Raw genomic sequence first — 18,239 nt, 5'->3', positions numbered from 1 at the left:
GCCACACTAGGAACCTATTAAATAGGCCTTCCCCTGATTACTAGCCAAAAGGAATAAATTAACTGATTAACAAAATTGGTTGTTTTGCCTCAAATAGAAAAAGCTCCACAGGCTTGTAACTTTCTTCATCATAATAGCAAAGGTCTAAGAAAGAAATTTGGCTTAACCAGAGAGACTGCTGGTCAAATCATCAAACAATGTGGAATATGTCCACAATATGGCTATGGCTAATTTAAGGGTGAATCCTCAAGGCCTGCTCCCCAACCATTTATGGCGAATAGATGTGATTCACATCACGGAGTTTGGCAAGTTAAAAATGTGCACGTGGCAATTGACACGTATTTAGGTTTCTTAATGGCCACTCCACAAACAGGAAAAGCCACCAGACATGTTTTAAGTCACTGTTTAAGATGTTTTGCTTACATGGGAGTGCCAAAAGTTATATAAACAGATAATGGGTCTGGATATACTAGCAAAGCTTTCCAGCAATTTTGTACTTAATGGAAAATTGATCAAAAAACATATATTACTTATATATCCCCAAGGAGAAGGAATAAGAGAGCAGGCCCATAGTGCCCTAAAAACACAGCTTCTAAGATAAAAAGGGGGGAGCTGTGTCCCCAGCCTCCACATGATGTGTTAAATCACGCACTGTTTATCTTGAACTTTTTAAATATGGATGCCAATGAGCAATCTGATGCAGACAGATTCTGGCATGAAGGAACTTGAGCAAATTTTGCTCAGGTCAAATGGAGAGATGAATAGAGGGGACCAGACCCCATAATTATTTGGGGCTCGAGGGCATGTCTGTGTTTTCTCGAAGAGAAGAATGAGGTATGCTGACTTCTAGAGTGGTTGATGAGTTGCATGGAGCAGAGAGAAAAATGGGACCTGGGCCCACAGGAGACCATCTGAAACAGCTGGAGTGAAACACTGGACCTGTATTTCCTGAACCTTGAGGACATCTGACCTACAGCCGGAGGAAGAAGGGAGACACGCCCAGGTCCAGTTTCGACATGCTTTCCAGAGTTCCAGCTTCCCTACAGACGGGCTACATTCACCTCTCTGAATCCGTGAGTGCTCATCCAGGAGCAGACTAAGAACTTGATAAAAAACAGCTTACATTCTTGCCACAAACAGACACACAAAACTGTTTTGCCAGTTTTCCCATTGAGAAAAAGGACCCATTTAGGACAGTCGGATACTGGCATAAACCAGAATGACAGAAGCTCCTTCACAACGCTTAAACAAGACATGGACATAAGACTTTTTAGTTAACTTTCAAAGACTGATATTACAAATGTGATGTTAAAAATTCGGACTTTGAGCAAGAAATAAAAAGGTTCAAGGGGCATTGAGTCCCAGGCAGGGAATAAAGAAAATAGGTTTAAAATTATGAAATTGTTCACACCCCACAGATTATGAGAATATCTTATTGTCTTTTGATTGTATTATAACTCACCCTAATGTATGTTCATGATGGGATTGTTAATGTTTGTAATCTTGCTATATATGTTATGCAATTGTTATTAGATACTAGAAGTCAGAGTTCATTCTAACAGTAATGTAATATGTAATTTACAAGCCTTAAGATAGAAGTATGTTTTAGGGAACAAACTTTAATAAGGTCCGTATCAGAGGCACTAGAGGCATTGCCACGCAGATTTTAAAGGGCCATTTTAACCTTTACATGTCTTCATCCACAGCAGAAGGTTTACAGTCATGAGAGCTGAGGTGCTATTCTGGAGGTTTCTTGCTGAACGCTTGGAGCGGGACCATCGCCCATCCCCCACTAACCTTATTTGTTTTACAGAGACTGTTTCCAGCCAGAGACTGGTATGGTTTTCCTTACCTTCAGGGAATCCTAAAACAGAACACACATGATGGAATGCGTGATTCCATGATGGGCACCCCTGGTAGGTTGAAGGGAACCCCCTAAGACAGGCGAAGTCATCAGTCCTGATGCAGAAGCACAGGTTTCTTTTTATTAATTTAAGAGAGAGGAATTGTGGGGAACCAAAATATTTCTGCTATGGAATATTTTGAGATCCAGCCTTTGGTCTCACTAAACATGGAGCACCAGAAAGCTCTGTCCCACTATTGTATTGTTAATGCCAGTAAGGCCACTATTGTTTACCATGGCCTCAGGGTAATATGCCTCTTATTTGCATCTCTGTGAACCTAAGCATCTGAATAGGTCCTCACCTGCTCAGGAAGGGCAGAGGTGTGTGAATAACTTGTGAGGACAGAAGGTTAGGAGTTAGGGGCTAATGAACAGAGGAGAGAGGAGAATAAAGAGAGATGGTTCCCTCGTGGTCATGGTAGGATGGTCAAGAAACACCAAAAAAGATGGCTAATAAAGAAATGACTCTAGTTCTACAACATGGAACTAAGAGCTCTCTGAAGATGACAAGATGTCTGTTTGGTCTTTATCGCTGTTGGGTTGCTAGGAGCTTCCAGGTCCACACACCCCCACTCAGTCTGAACCTCATGGATTAAGGCTGAGACATGCTGGATCATGACAAGATGTGAGGTTGGTGAATATCTTTTCCCAGTCTGTGGGCTGTCATTTTGTCTTGCTGACTATGTCCTTTGCCTTACAGAAGCTTCTCAGTTTCAGGAGGTCCCATTTATTAATTGTTGATCTCAGTATCTGTGCTGCTGGTGTTATGTTCAGGAAGCAGTCTCCTGTACCGATTAATTCAAGGGTATTTCCCACTTCATCTTCTACTAGGTTCGGTGTGGCTGGGTTTATATTGAGGTCTTTGATCCATTTTGACTTAAGTTTTGTCCAGGGCGAAAGGCTTGGTTCTATCTGTAGTCTTCTACATGTTTGCATCCAGTTATGCCAGCAACATTTGTTGAAGATGTTCTCTATGTTCCAGGGTATGTATTTGGATTGTTTGTCAAAAATCAGGTGTTTGTAGGTGTGTGGGTTATTTCAGGGTTTTCAACTCTATTCCATTGGTCTACCTGTCTATTTTTGTGCCAATACCAAGCTGTTTTCAGGACTATAGCTCTGTAATAGAGCTTAAAGTTAGGGATGGTGATGCCACAGAAGTTCATCTATTGTACAGGGTTGTTTTCGCTATCCTGGGTCTTTTGTTCTCCATATAAAGTTGAGAATTGTTTTTTCAAGGCCTGTGAAGAAATGTGTTGGGATTTTGATGGGGATTGCATTGAATCTGTAGATTGCTTTTGGCAAGATTGCCATTTTTACCATGTTGATCCTGCCTATCCAAGAGCATGGGAAATCTTTCCATTTTCTAGTATCTTCTTTAATTATTTTCTTTAGAGACTCAAAATTCTTACGGTACAGGTCTTTGACTTTTTTGGTTAGTGTTACTCCAAGGTATTTTATGTTGTTTATGGCAATTGTAAAGGGTGATGCTTCTCTGATTTCTTTCTCCACCAATGTGTCATCTGTATATAGTAGGGCTACAGAATTTTTGGAGTTAATCTTGTATCCTGCCACTTTGCTGAAGGTGTTTATCAGCTGTAGGAGTTCCCTTGTTGAGTTTTTCAGGTCACTTATGTAGACTATCATATCATCTGCAAATAGTGAGAGTTTGACTTCTTCCTTTCCGATTTGTAATCCCTTGATCTCCTTTTGTTGTCTTATTGCTCTAGCTAGAACTTTAAGGACAATATTGAAGAGGTATGGAAAGAGTGGACAGCCTTATCTTGTACCTAATTTTAGAGGAATTGCATTGAGTTTCTCTCCATTTAATTTGATGTTGGCTGTTGGCTTGCTGTATATTGCTTTTATTATTATGAGGTATGTTCCTGTAATCCCTGATTTCTCCAGGACCTTTATCATGAAGGGATGTTGGATTTTGTCAAAGGCTTTTTCTGCATCTAGTGAGATGATCATGTGATTTTTTTCCTCAGTCTGTTTATATGGTGTATTACATTAATGGATTTTAGTATGTTGAACCATCCTTGCATCCCTGGGATGAAGCCTACTTGATCAGGAGGGATGATTTCTCTGATGTGTTCTTGGATTCGATTTGCCAATATTTTATTGAGATTTTTTGCATCAATTTTCATGAGGGATATTGGTCTGTAGTTCTCTTTCTTAGTTGTGTTTTTGTGTGGCTTGGGTATCAAGGTTATTGTGGCCTCATAAAAAGAGTTTGGTAATGACCCTTCTGCTTCTATTGTGTGGAATACTTTGAGGACAATTGGTATTAGCTGTACTTTGAATTTCTGGTAGAATTCTGCACTGAAGCCATGTGGCCCTGGGCTTTATTTGGTTGGGAGACTTCTAATGAATGCTTCAATTTCATTACAGGTTATTGATCTATTTAAGTTGCTTATCTGTTCTTGATTTAATTTTGGAAAGTGAAATCTGTCCAGAAAATTGTCCATTTCCTATAGATTTTCAAATTTTGAGGAATATAGGTTTTCAAAGTATGACCTGATGTTTCTCTGGATTTCCTCTGTGTCTGTTGTTATGACCCCTTTTCATTCCTGATTTTATTAATTTGCATGTTCACTCTTTATTGTTTGGTAAGTTTGGATAAAGGTTTGTCTACCTTAGCTGGACGTTGTTGCCGCACGCCTTTAATCCCAGACCTCGGGAGACAGTGGCAGGCAGATCTCTGTGAGTTTGAGACCAGCCTGGTCTAAAAGAGCTGGTTCCAGGACAGCCTCCAAAAGCCACAGAGAAACCCTGTCTAGGAAAAACAATCAAAGGTTTGTCTATATTGTTGATTTTCTCAAAGAACCAACTTTTTGTTATATTGATTCTTTGTATTGTTCTCCTAGTTTCCATTTTATTGATTTCAGCCCTCAATTTGATTATTTCCTGGCATCTGCTCCTCTGGGCTGTATTGGCTTCTTTGTTTTCTAAAGCTTTCAGTTGTGCTGTTAATTCTCTAGTGTGATTATTCTCCTGTTTCTTCATGTGGGCATTTAGTGCTATGAACTTTCTTCTTAGCACTGCTTTCAGAGTATCCCATAGGTTTGGATATGTTGTGTCTGCATTCTCATTGAATTCTAGGAAATCTTTAATTTCTTTTTTTATTTCTTCCTGGACCCATGAATTGTGTAATTGGGTGTTACTTAATTTCCATGAGTTTATAGGTTTTCTGTAGTTCTTGTTGTTGTTGAATTCTAATTTTAAAGCAAGGTGGTCTGATAAGACACAGGGGGTTATTTCAATTTTTTTGTACTTGTTGAGGTTTGCTGTGTTGCTGAATATGTGGTTGATTTTAGAGAAGGTTCCATGTGGTGCTGAGAAGGTAAATTGTTTTGTATTTGGGTGGAATGTTCTATAGATATCTATTAAGTCTAATTGTGCCATAACTTCTATTAGTTCTTTTGTTTCTTTGTTAAGTTTCTGTCTGGTACTCCTGTCCAGTGGTGAGAGTGGGGTGTTGAAATCTCTCACTATAAGTGTGTGAGGTTTTATGTGTGATTTGAGTTTTAGTAAAGTTTCTTTTACAAACGTGGATTCCTTTGTATTTGGGGCATAAATGTTCAGAATTGAGACTTCTTCCTGATGGATTTCTCCTGTGATGAGTAGGAAATGACCTTCTTCATCTCTTTTGACTGATTTTATTTTAAAGTCCAATTTATTGGATATTGGATTGCTACCCCCTCTTGTTTCTTGGGTCCATTTGATTGGAAGATCTTTCCCGAACTTTTAATTCTTAGGTACCATCTGTCTTTGAGGTTGAGGTGAGTTTCTTGTATGCAGCAGAAAGAAGGATTCTGTCTTCTTATCAATTCTGCTTATCTGTGGCTTTTCATAGGGGAGATAAGACCATTAATTTTGATGGATATTAATGACCATTGATTATTGTTCATTCTTGTTTGTTTTGATTTGGTGATGGTGGTGAGATTATGTGTGGGATTCTATCGCTTTTTTCTTTTGACTCTTGGTAAATTGGGATTATCTATTGCCTATGTTTTTCTGGTTGTAGTTAACTTCCCTGGGTTGCAGTTTACCTTCCAGTACTTTCTGTAGGGCTGGATTGGTGGATATGTATTGTTTGAATCTGATTTTGTCATGGAATATCTTGTTTTCTCTATCTATAATGATTGAAAGCTTTGCTGGGTATAGTAGTCTGGGCTGGCATCCATGGTCTCTTAGTGTAGGTAGAATATCTATCCAGGACCTTCTGGCTTTCAGAGTTTCAAAGGAAAAGTCAGGTGTGATTCTGATAGGTTTGTCTTTATAGGTTACTTGACCTTTTTCCTTTGCTGCTCTTAATATTTTCTCTTTGTTGTGCATGCTTGGTGTTTTGATTATTATGTGGCAAGGTGACCTTTTTTTTGGCTCAGTCTATTTGGTGTTCTGTAGGCTTCTTGTAGGCATGTCTTTCTTTAGGTTGGGAAAGTTTTCTTCTATGATTTTGTTGAATATGTTTTCTGAGCCTTTGAGTTGGATTTTTTCACCTTCTTCTATACCTATTATTCTTAGGTTTGTTTTTTTCACAGTATCCCATATTTCCTGGATATTTTATGTTAGGGATTTGTTGGACTTCAGATTTTCTCTGGTTGATGAATTTATTTCAACTCCTGAGATTGTCTCTTCCATATCTTGTATTCTGTTGGTTACGCTTACATCTGTAGTTCCTGATGTTTACCCAGCTTCTCTATTCCCAGCATTCCCTCAGATTGTGCTTTCTTTATTGTCTCTATTTCACTTTTTAGGTCTTGAACTGTTTCCTTGAGAGATTTGTTGATATCTTGTATTTTTTGGTTTGTTTTGTCTTCAATTTCTTTAAGGGATTTTCTTATGTCCTCTTTGAGGTCCTCTATCATTTTCCTGAAGATGTTTTTAAGGTCATTCTCTTCTGGTTCATCTGCATGATTATGTTGAGGTCTTACTGGTGTATGGTTCTTAGTCTCCTGTGGTGTCGTATTGTATTTTTTGTTGTTGGATGTGCTTTTACCTTGTCCTCTTTTCATCCTTTCTTCTGGTGGGTGTAGCAAGTGTTTCTTGTTCTCCTGGTGGGTGTGGGACCACAGTTCCCTTCTGGTAGATGCAAACAGATCCAATACTCTGATGTCGGTCCTCTTCTCATGGATGGAGGCGTCACTGTTACCCTGGTGTCAGCAGCGTTCGGGCATGCTGGGTCCCGCTGGCTGGCAGTTGGAGGCAGAGCTGTCACTGGGCCTCAGGGTGTCGGATCCCGCTGCCGAACTCTGTATGGCACGAAGGTCGTTTGCGTCAGATAACTCTGAACAGTGAAGATGAGCAGGAGCAGGAAACAGCCCCTGGCCTACCTGGGCTGGTGGATGGAAGCCGGGCTGCCTCTGGGTGTTCAGTGTTCAGAACCCGCCACCATCGAACTGGGTCTGTCACGCAGGACGCTTGCCTCAGATGACTCTAAGCAGTGACGAACCTCCCCAATTCTTTTGATTTGACTTATAAAAACAATTGTTCAATCATGGTGTTGATCTTAGTTTACCTAACTTTTTTTGTTTGTTTGTTTCTCAAGAGAGGGTTTCTCTGTGGCTTTGGAGGCTGTCTTGGAACTGTTTGTAGACCAAGCTGGTCTCGGACTCACAGATATTCACCTGCCTCTGCTTCCCAAGTGCTGGGATTAAAGTGTATGCCACCAATGCCTGGTGGTTTACCCAATCTTAAGTATTCTACTAATTACATCTAATGTTTTATCTGTATGTGTATGTGTGAGTTTGAGATATTTTTTCTAGTGAGTATTTTAAAGCATATTTACATATTCTTATCCTTTATTTCAGTTCATGTTATTGAATTAACTGATGAATTTCACATAGCTTTAAACAGAATTTTTTTTAATTTTCATGTTCTCAAAAATCAAATATTTGTAAAAAGGGTATCAGGCTACTACAAATTTGGGTCCAATCAGAAAATAGAAAGGAACACAGAAACTGAGATTAGTGAATTAGGCTATGGATGCATGAAACTCTCCCACAGAATGCATGAAATTGACATAAATACTGTGAGAAAGATGGCTAGATGAATAGCTCCGACTTCTCTAATTTGCGTACTCATTTTATTTCTGATTAGTATTAAGTTAAATACTTCCATGTTGAGTCTGATGTCTTTAAAGATTTGGAAACTGTTTTTATTAGATTAATATGTGTCCAAAAGACTCTCCAGAGATATGATTTGTGAGTCTTATTATAGTATAACAATACTTAATGCATATCCTTAGACATAACAAAATCTAAATAAGCTAAAGAAAGAGACAGGAATGACCTGTGTTTCAGATTCCCTTATAAGAATTAGAGTTTTGCTCTGGGACAAGTGCTGTATCTGCTGCCCTCATAGCCTTGCTTCTCTCTGCTGGTATGTAATGGTGAGAATGTTCTTTGGGCCTTGTGGACAGAACAGTATTCTTTCCCTTCCTGGGATTGCCTGACACAAAAATAATTATAAATCCATGGTTTACTCTATACCCTTAGAAATAAGGTAAGTAACTTCTTTACCAGATGAAGTCACTGGTATTAATATACATGGTATTAATATACATTAAGATACATGGAAAGTCAATATTTTATCGTCTTTGCCTACTATTTGATTGGTGGACAATGCTTCAGAGTTTTTAATCAATGATGATTGTGTCTTTATTATGACTTGGCCATTGTAGCAAGAAGCAGTCATAGAATATATGTATACAAATGAGAATGGCTATTTTCAAAAATTATTGAGACTACCATTGGACTTTCAAATACTAACCACTTTAGTTTTAAATTTTCAACATGTTTACTTCAGTTGATATGCTAATACAGGATACAGTCTTGTGAAAGCTTTGTAGAGCACATGCTGTTCCTTCAGAAATTTTGAAATGATAAAAGGTAGGGTTTTTTTTTATTATTTGAAAAAAGCTATGAGCAACCTCCTTAACCATTTACACGCATCTCCAGAGCCATTTTTATTTAGCTGTTACACATAGGAATGATCATCATGGAATATTTAATTTAATGTCTCCTCCTTCCAACTCCATTCCATTAGTCCCCTTACTTTAAAAATGTGTCCATTTGCCTTGTACATGTTCATCAATCTCTCTCTCTCTCTCTCTCTTTCTCTCTCTCTCTCTCTCTCTCTCTCTCTCTCTCTCTCTCTCTGTGTGTGTGTGTTTATATAAATTCAATATATGAGAGTGGACTCATCCTTCTAAGACATACAACACCTCATCTATGCCTGGATCAAATCCAAAGAGAAAATAATAATACTTTCTTTCTACATATTTACATACAACTCAGTTCTTCATTTGGAATCATAATCCATGTGATTTATGAAAACCACATTAATGAATTTTAGAACAGCAGGTAGTAAGACATACATGTTCAAATATGAAGAAAAGAACAAACACAGAAGACTTAGCACCACACACCTAAGTGCTGACTTCAAATGTCACTGGGAGGCACCTTAGCAGCATCACTGTAACTGGTCTCAGACTCCTTCCTGCCCCTTATCTGCCTTGTGTGTTGAAATGTCCCTGCCCTTCTTTGTACTTAACCCCTTTTTTGGAGCAAAAGTTGAAATGTGTTGTTATCTCTATTTGTTTGGTTCCATATTTCTTTGTAACTTAGTGTCTCTGCTTTTTTGGTTTTTTTTTTTTCAGGTAACAACCATTTTAACATCACTGTCAGCAGTGCTGCATGACAAAAAGGAATTCCCCAATCCAGAGATGTTTGACGCTGGTCACCTTCTAGAAAAGTGACTACTTTATACCCTTCTCAATAGGTAATAGAAATTCATCTCCATTGGCTTCTGTGACATGAAGATCTGTGAGGAATTACACAGTGTCTCCCAAGGGACTGGTAGACATGCATGTTTCCCAGTGTCCATGCACTGTACTTGATGATGAGACTTCTTCCCTGTAAGGATAAAATATTTATGTTTTTGTTTGTTTACACTTTTCATTTAAATAAAGGTAAAGAAAGGTAGCCTGTAGATCATTTGCATTCTTCCTTTATGTACAACACAGAGACCAAAGACATCATCCTAGAGAGTAAAGTCATTTAACTATTGATCATTCCATATTTAAGATAAAAACTTAAAAACATTAAGATTAAAAACTCTACCATTATTTTACTTCATTCTTTTTTGTGTGTGAAGTTTGTCTCCAATTTCATGTTATATTGAAAAACTTTCCAAAGCTATAGAAAAACTCTAATAGATCTCGGGCCCATTCAAGGAAACAGATGAGAAAACATGATGATACAGTTGGACTTATGTTTAGAGACAATATCATATCACTGGGCAAGAGGCTGTTGGGGTGAATTCACCACATTTTTGTTTTCTAATATATTAAACATAAAATTAATCAACATTCTAATTGATTACTCTTTACCTGTCTTCAAGACTATAAGTAACATAGAATAGAAAAATTGCATGTTAATTTAAGATATGGTTTTATTGTTTGATTTTCTATCATGTGTAAAATATTTCTTATCAAAACCACCCCCATTATTTCTCCTACATTCGTAGATCCATTCCCTCTCCCAATTTCATATACTTTTTTAACCCATCAAGTGCACTGTGTGCCATATGTAAGTGCATACAATTAGTGATATCCCTACAAGCATGAGTAACACACCCTAGACCATGTCTACAATGAAAGCTGGCTCTCTGTGGCATAACAGCTATCAGTGGCCAATAGTTCTCAGGTTGGGGTGAGACCATGTAAATACATTCATGGGATTTTGTGGAATTTGGGCTGGAACTTCTCATTTTTATATTGTTAAGGAGATGGCTTAGCATTTAAGATAACTTGCTGCTTTTACAAGGGACCTTCATTCATTGCCCACTACCCACCTTTAGGCAGCTCATAACAACCTGTATCTCCAGATCCAGGGGGTCTAGGATAATCTTTTGATCTTCCTGAACAACTCTCTTTGACATGCTCATTCTTTCATACCTATAGATACTCTATACATAATTATTCAAAAAGGTAACAAAATATTGAAGAAATACATTTTCTTTCAGCTCAGAATGTAAGAAACTTTCTGATCACCATGAGATCATAGAACACTTGTTGTGGCAAGAAACAATGAGGTGATCAGAGGGTTCCCTGCTGCTCCACCAACCAGGATTCATGTCACAAATATTGCAACTTCACATCTGCAGTGTGTGTATACTGAGGCTGTTGACTTGGATGCTTCTTCACTGATTAAGTTTTTTTATAACAAACTCATAAACCTCATTGTTCAGCATCAGAAGTGTTCTGATGACAGGTGTGAGCAACCAACCCTTGTAAGGATTATTTTCTATGATTTATTTTATAGGTATTATGTTACTTTAATATTTCCCACCTTTTTCTGTTTGCTTAACTTATTATCTCACCCATTCATTCATCTAACCACACAACCAACAACTTAGCAGTTATCTAACTCTCTTATGCTAGTTACAAAATAGTGTATCTCACACTCACTTATGTACAAGACATGGTTTCCTTATTTGTCTCTTTTTCCCCACTGGGTGCAGGAAAGGGTCTGGCCTGCATGGAGTTGTTGCTATTCCTGACCACTATTTTTCAGAACATCAAGCTGAAACATCTGGTTCACCCAAAAGACATCAATACAGCCCCAGTGGTCAGGGGATTGCCTTCAGGGCCTCCCATCTTCCAGCTCTGCTTCAATCTTGTCTGAAGAAGACCAGATGCCTGGCTCCTGCTGTGTTATTTTCTGAAATCCCATACAATAATTACAATAACTATATACAACATACAGGTAATAAGTACATCAACAATGTCTATCCCATTAGCATTTAGCAAATTCAGAGAAAATATTCCATTATCTATTCTATCTTGGTGAGTCCAAATTTTGTACCTAATTTACTTTCTGTTCTAATTTGCATTACCAAATTATCTTTTAATGTCTCTCAACCTTTTACACTTGACATATCTTCACTGAGCTTCTTATCTGAGTCTAATAAACAATGAAAACTATGACTATACCATCTAACCTTCAGCTCCCTCAGAGACCTGATAAGAAATAATATTAACTGAGTAAACAGGAATTGTGAGCAAGTGACTTCCAAAAAATGTGAGAAATTTCAAAAACAGTTTGCTGCCTGGACAGTCACCCAAGGTTCTTCTGCAACATTGGAGCATCTGTCTTCAGTCTATAAGCTTAGCACACCTAACAGACATTTCTATGAAGCAGAATGTTCTGAAGGACTGCCCTACCTTGTCTTGGCAAGGTTTGCAGACACTATTTTTGGTGTCATGTGTGTCCAATTTGGGCAGCATACTGTCAGCAGTTGAGGCAATGGTACTTTCTTGCCAAGTGGCTTACCTTTGCCACAAATAAATTAAACTGCATGTGGAGTTTCTTTGGTGCCTATCATCTTCTCTGCAGCTCCTTTGATGCCCATCATCTTCTCTGAAGTAGATTGGTGCTGCCACAAGCAGACATGAAAAGAACCTATGTTATTAAAACATATTAAATGTCATATTCCTTAGATCTATGCAGTGTTTGAAGATGACCTGTATATCTAAAATATGTCTCAGTTTGACCTTGAAGACTTTATTTAATATGACTACACTACAAGTTTGATTGTATTAATTGACTAATTACTAGCATACATTTCTTTACTATCCTATGTAGTTGATAATAATTTCAAGGATTAGAAATTTGCTTTGCAATGTTAAATGAGCTGTAAAGGTACAAAACCTTGAATAATATTAGAAACATACATATAGTATGTTTCACCCAATTAATTTCAAATTTGCATCAAAATTAAATATTTGTATACAATATACAAAATGTCAACCCAATGTAAAATATTTAAAACTAGTAGTTGCTTTTTAGAAATATATTCAATAATCTCCTTTTATCATATCTATCTCTTCCCTTTATTTTTCAGAATAGATTCAATAATCTATTATTTTATTCTATCAAATCTGTATTCCCCCTTGTCATGGCCTGGCATGTCTCAGTCCCAAACCACAGAAGCCATGAGGTCCAGGCTGAGTGAGGGAGCGTGGACTTGGAAATTCCTACCAATCCAAAGGTGATAAAGACACAGGCATGTTGTCATCTTTAGAGAGCTCTCAGTTCCATGCTGCAAAAATGGAGTCTCTCATTTATTCAGCATCTTCCTGGCTGCTTTCTAACCATTCTTCCCTGACCCTGAGACCATTTCTCTTCCATCTCCCTAGGCTCTATCAGCATATCTCTCAACAGTCTCTCCTCCTATAGACCTCTCCTCAGATACCTACTTCTGTCCTCATTCGTCATGTACACCTAGCCCTCTGCCCTGGTGAAGGCCTATTCAAATGCTTAGTTCTGTAGAGATGCAAAACTAGGGGACGTTCTCCACAGAGGCTATGCCATTCAACAGCAAATCAGCTAGCATCTGAAATACAATGCAGAGATCTACAGAGGTTTGGACCCCCAAGAAATTCTCTAATGGAATTGTGCTCAGCTCCCAGCATTCTCCCTCTGTCAAATTAATAAAAAGAAACCTGTGCTTCTGCAACAGGACAGATGACTGTGCCTGTCTTAAGTGGTTCGCTTCAACCTACAGGGGGTGGCATCATGGAACCACACATTCCATCATGCGTGTTCTGTCTTAGGAATCCCTGGAAGCAAGAAAAACCGTACCTGTCTCTGGCTGGAATCAGTCTCTGTAAAAAGAGGGTAAATGGAGAATGGGTCATGGTCCAGCTCCAAATGTTCCTGAATCAGCGGCTGCAAACCTTCTCCTGAAAGAAGGAGAGATATAAAGGTTAAAATGGCCTTTTAAAACCTGTGTAGGAATGTCTCCAGTGCCTCTGTACAGACATGACTTAAGTTTGCTCTCTTAAGCATACTTCTATCCTAAGGCTTGTAAATCACATGTTACATTCTTGTTAGAATGAACTCTGACTTCTTATTTCTAATACCATTTGCATAATATATATAGCAAGGTTACAGGCATTAAAATTTCATTATTAACATGCATTATTGTGAGTTACAATACAATCAAAGGACAATGTTTTCATGATCTGTGGGGTGTGAACAATTTCACAATTCTAAACCTTTTTCTTTTATTCCCTGCCTGGAGCACAATGCCTTTTGAAATTTTCTATTTCTTGCTTAAATCCCAAAGTTTTGTTATCTGTAAAGTTCTGAAATCAGGTTTGTAATATCATACATTTTCTTTGAATGGTAACTGAAAAGTCCTTTGTCCATATCTCATTTAAGCATTGTGAAGGGGCTCCTGCCACTCACTCTGGTTTATACCAGTATCCAACTGTCCTAAATGAGTCCTTTTTCCCAATGGGAAAACTGACAACAGTTGTGTGTGTCTAGTGTGGCAAGAAAGCAAGCAGTGTGTTGTTTGGTTCTTTGTCAGCTCTAGGATAAGCACTCACAGATTCAGAGAGGTGGATGTAGTCTGTCTGTAGAGAAGCTGCAGCTCTGGAAAGCATCGAGAAACTGGAACTGGGTGTCTATCTCCTTTCCTCCTCCGGCCGTAGGTCGGATGTCCTCAAGGTTCAGGAACACTGGTTCAGTGTTTCACTACAGCTGGTTCAGATGATCTCCCAAGGCCTCAGGTCTGATTCCTCTCTGCTCCACGCACCTCACCATTCGCTCCAGCAGCCAGAGTGCCTCGTTCTCCACCACATTCCACCAGTTTTTCTTTCTTCTGTGCATGCTTTTTCTCCGACCCGTTCACCCACAACGACTATCTCTTTGCAGTGTCCATGCCTCTGCCCTGTCCATTACTTCTTTGGTGTCCATTTCTTTGTGGTGTCCATGGCTTCTTCCCCTGTTCTGAGGCCCCACATTGGGTGCCATTTTGTGGTGGCCCGGCATGTCTCAGTCCCAAACCACAGAAGCCACAAGGTCCGGCCTGAGTGGGGGAGCATGGACTTGGAAATTCCTAGCAACCCAACAGCAATAAAGACCAGACACACACTCTAAATTCTTTAAATAAGAACCCTGAATCTAATCTCATTTGTTTACCTTTATCCTGGCAATTATCAATAACAACTCATAAGCAATTCCCTTAAAGAATGACAAACATCCAAAATCTATTGAATGACAAAAAACTACTCACTGCATCTTTTGGAGATGTGGGCATCAAGTTCTTACCTTTACTTCCTGCTGTCTGGGGGCAATGGCATCTTTAGGGGATTATGAAAAGATAAATTGGGTTAACTGTCAAGCTGCATCATTTGTTGTTCAGACTTTGCATCATGTGAAAGTACAGGGCTTGTTTCAAGTCCTGGCTAGAGTAGTCTATGAGGCTGGATCATCTCAGGCAGCTATCTCAAAACTGCTCAGAGCAGTATCTGTGAGGCTAGATCATCTATACTTGCCTCCTCAAAATTTTCCTGCACAATTTGTAGTCCAAAGCTGATCATTAGTTGGAGTTCAGCTTAACGATGTTGTCATAGTCCTGGTAAAATTTTCAGTGTGGGGCCCCATACTCCTTTTGGAGACTTCAAAGGTCACAGTTAGGTGTGGTCATGATTGACTGCAGAAAACTGATAGGAATTCAAACCTGAAATCAATCTTGAATTGAACTGTAGAGAAAAGCAGAAACAATCATTTGGGAAGATTTTGAAATTTATCCTTTTGGAAATATGATATACTAGTAGAACAATTTACTCCTTTTGGGGGGACAATTTTTCTGGATGATTTGTCCTTTTTCTTCAGATGTCTCATTTGTCCAGTGGTCTCCAGATTCCTCATCTGGATACATTTGTTCTCCTGAAATGAGAAACATAAACCCTTCCCCAACCCTAAACTTTAGAGAGGTTCTCTTTTGGCAAGTTATGTCTGATCAAATGAAAAGCATTTATTAGTTTTATAGGTTAGTTTAGTTTAACAGCCATGCTACCTGATAAACTATCATCTCTTCTAATGAAGTGGTGTCTTTTTCAAATAGAATCTTTATCAATTTTGATGATATCCATACTATTTCTTCACCTGTGGAAACAAAAGCAAAACCTTTTTCCCAACATAACACATGTCCTCATTTCCATTTGGAGGTCAAGACATCTTTGAAGTATATGGGCTGACTTAATTCTGAAGTTGTTTTCTATTATACAATGTCTCTCCACAGTTGTTTCTTTCTCATTAGCATTCAGAAAATTCAATTTTAACACAGCACTATGCAATCTAGCAATCTATTTTGGGGTTCTTTACATCACTTTCTGTTGATTTAGCATATCCTTCTGAGTTCTATTTGATAACTACCTGCCCTGTAGGATTGGGTGGTACACCTGTAATATGCTTTATATGATAATAAGCAAAAAACTATTTCATTTTCTTACAGACTTATGCTGGAGCATTGTCTTCTTTATTTTTGCAGATAATAAATAAATAAATATCTTATTTATTATTTTGGCCATAAATTCTAACAAATTTGTAATTACAGAATCAGCCTTTTCTGAACTCAAAGCAGTTGCCCATTGAAAACCTAGATAGGTATCAGTGGTATGGTGTACATAATTTAATTTTCCAAATTCTATAAAATGGAATATCTTTCAGATTTCATTCCTTTGTGTACCCTTTGTGTTACTTCCTGCAGGTAGTGAAGTTTGGTTGTATAAAGAACAAGTAGAATATTTCCTTATAATATCCTTGACTTGTTGCCTAGTGATGGAAAATCTTTTATCAAAACTATTACTATTGAAATAGTATTTTTATGAAATTTTGAGGGCTTTCACATATTCTTATCAATAGTTGATATATTTCATTGTTACCTTATGCTAGAGGGCCTGGCAAGCCTGTATAGGATCAGAATGTGTTTTACTTATGGGATGATTCCTGTTCCTGATTATTTCTTGTAACTGAATACATAATAAAGTCAATTCTGTATCATCTGGTATAAATTCAGCAGTTTCAATATGTGAAACAACTCTTTCTGAATATTGTGAATCAGTAACTATGTTGAGAGGTTCTTTATGATCCATTAACATCATGAGAATAGCATACAATTCTGACTACTGTGCAGAATTATAAGGACATAGATCCACTTTGCTTAAATTATCTGATTTATAAACTTCATTTCCTGATTTATTTGCATCCAATTATTGGATTATTCCTGTACAGTGTGAGGAAGGATCCAGTTAGTTCTCTTTGTAAGTTGAATTCCCTTCCAATAATTGTTAATCTCTCCCAAAAATTACTACAAGCTGTTTGCCAGAATTCATTTTCTACCCACAATTTGAAAATTTCATCATTAGTAATATATACTATAATTTCAACTGGATATATTTCTTCTAATTGCTGAAGTCTCAATTTTCATCTTAGAATCAACTCAGAGATCTTTTCCACATGAGGTTTTAATTTTTTACTCAATTTATGTCATACAAAGATCAATTCTACATTAAATTTCCAGCAGGGAAATGCTTAGAGGGTAATATAACTACAATGTAGTTATGCTTTGGATCCACAGGATCCACATGTGCAATCTGTAATTTCTCTTCCACCATTGCCGATACTCTCAGCTCCAGCTGTTAATTCCCTGGGACTATTTAAGTCCTTGTCACCATCTAAGTTTTTGTTTAAATTAATCAGTTCATCACATTTCATCTCAATAGTGGGGAACATCTGCTAGGAATCTTTGACAATCATTAATAATCTATAATTGATCTCTCCTAATTTGCACCTTTTGGCATCCAAATTTTCTAAACCTATTTTACAGCCAAAACAATCAGTAGAATCTCCTCTTTGTATTCACAGGAGCAATTTTTAATCTTCACCAAGGCAGAATTTTCCTCTACTTCTTCAAACATTCTTTCTAAATTATCTACATTTGAGTCAGATAATAAAATGTCATTCGTGTAATGGTATACTATAGTTTGAAGAAATTGCTTATGTATTATTTCCAATGGCTGTAATACAACATATTGGCACTGGGTAGAGCTATTTGACATTGCCTGTGGGAGAAACTTCCATTGATATTTCTTATTAGGCTGAGAATTGTTATAAGTAGGCATCGTGAATGAAAATTTTTCTTTGTCCTGTAGGGAGCCGTCCCTGCATTCTCCATTACAAGATGGCGCCTGCATCCGGCAGGCACCGAATGTAAACAAGATTATTGCGCAGGCGCTGGGTAAATTTCCATTCCTTGATCTCTGCCTATTCCGTGGCGTCATATGGCCTGATGAGCTGCAGCCAATCATAGGGTGACACGTCCGAGGCGGCGGTTGCCAGCCTTTATTAGGGATGGGTTTTCTTGGTTCAGTGTCTCCGCTCTGGGAAGCTTATGCTCTTTCACTCTCAAGATGCATTAAAGTTTTCCTGCAGAAGGATCCGAGTGTCCTGCGTATGATTTCTTGCTGGCGAGA

The 18,239-nt window shown here is 38.1% G+C and overlaps 1 long non-coding RNA gene across 7 annotated transcripts; it reads right to left on the bottom strand.

Moving 5' to 3' along the window:
• Nucleotides 1–7,753: 7,753 nt before the first annotated feature.
• On the bottom strand, nucleotides 7,754–18,018 carry LOC103162162. Of its 7 annotated transcripts, none has more exons than XR_004768989.1 (4): nucleotides 13,555–18,018; nucleotides 12,244–12,372; nucleotides 11,379–11,631; nucleotides 7,754–9,822 (listed from the first exon to the last, which is right to left on the bottom strand). It is a non-coding gene; the product is annotated as an uncharacterized LOC103162162 (long non-coding RNA). The 7 variants fall into 7 exon arrangements; XR_004768988.1 differs by having other exon boundaries at nucleotides 12,244–12,346; XR_004768987.1 differs by lacking the exon at nucleotides 11,379–11,631 and having other exon boundaries at nucleotides 13,555–13,655; nucleotides 14,307–18,018.
• Between the last annotated feature and the right edge of the window lie 221 nt (nucleotides 18,019–18,239).

This window comes from Cricetulus griseus, chromosome 3 (assembly GCF_003668045.3).
Source record: "Cricetulus griseus strain 17A/GY chromosome 3, alternate assembly CriGri-PICRH-1.0, whole genome shotgun sequence".
Classification (NCBI taxonomy): domain Eukaryota; kingdom Metazoa; phylum Chordata; class Mammalia; order Rodentia; family Cricetidae; genus Cricetulus; species Cricetulus griseus.
This window is presented reverse-complemented; position numbering and strand designations above follow the sequence as displayed.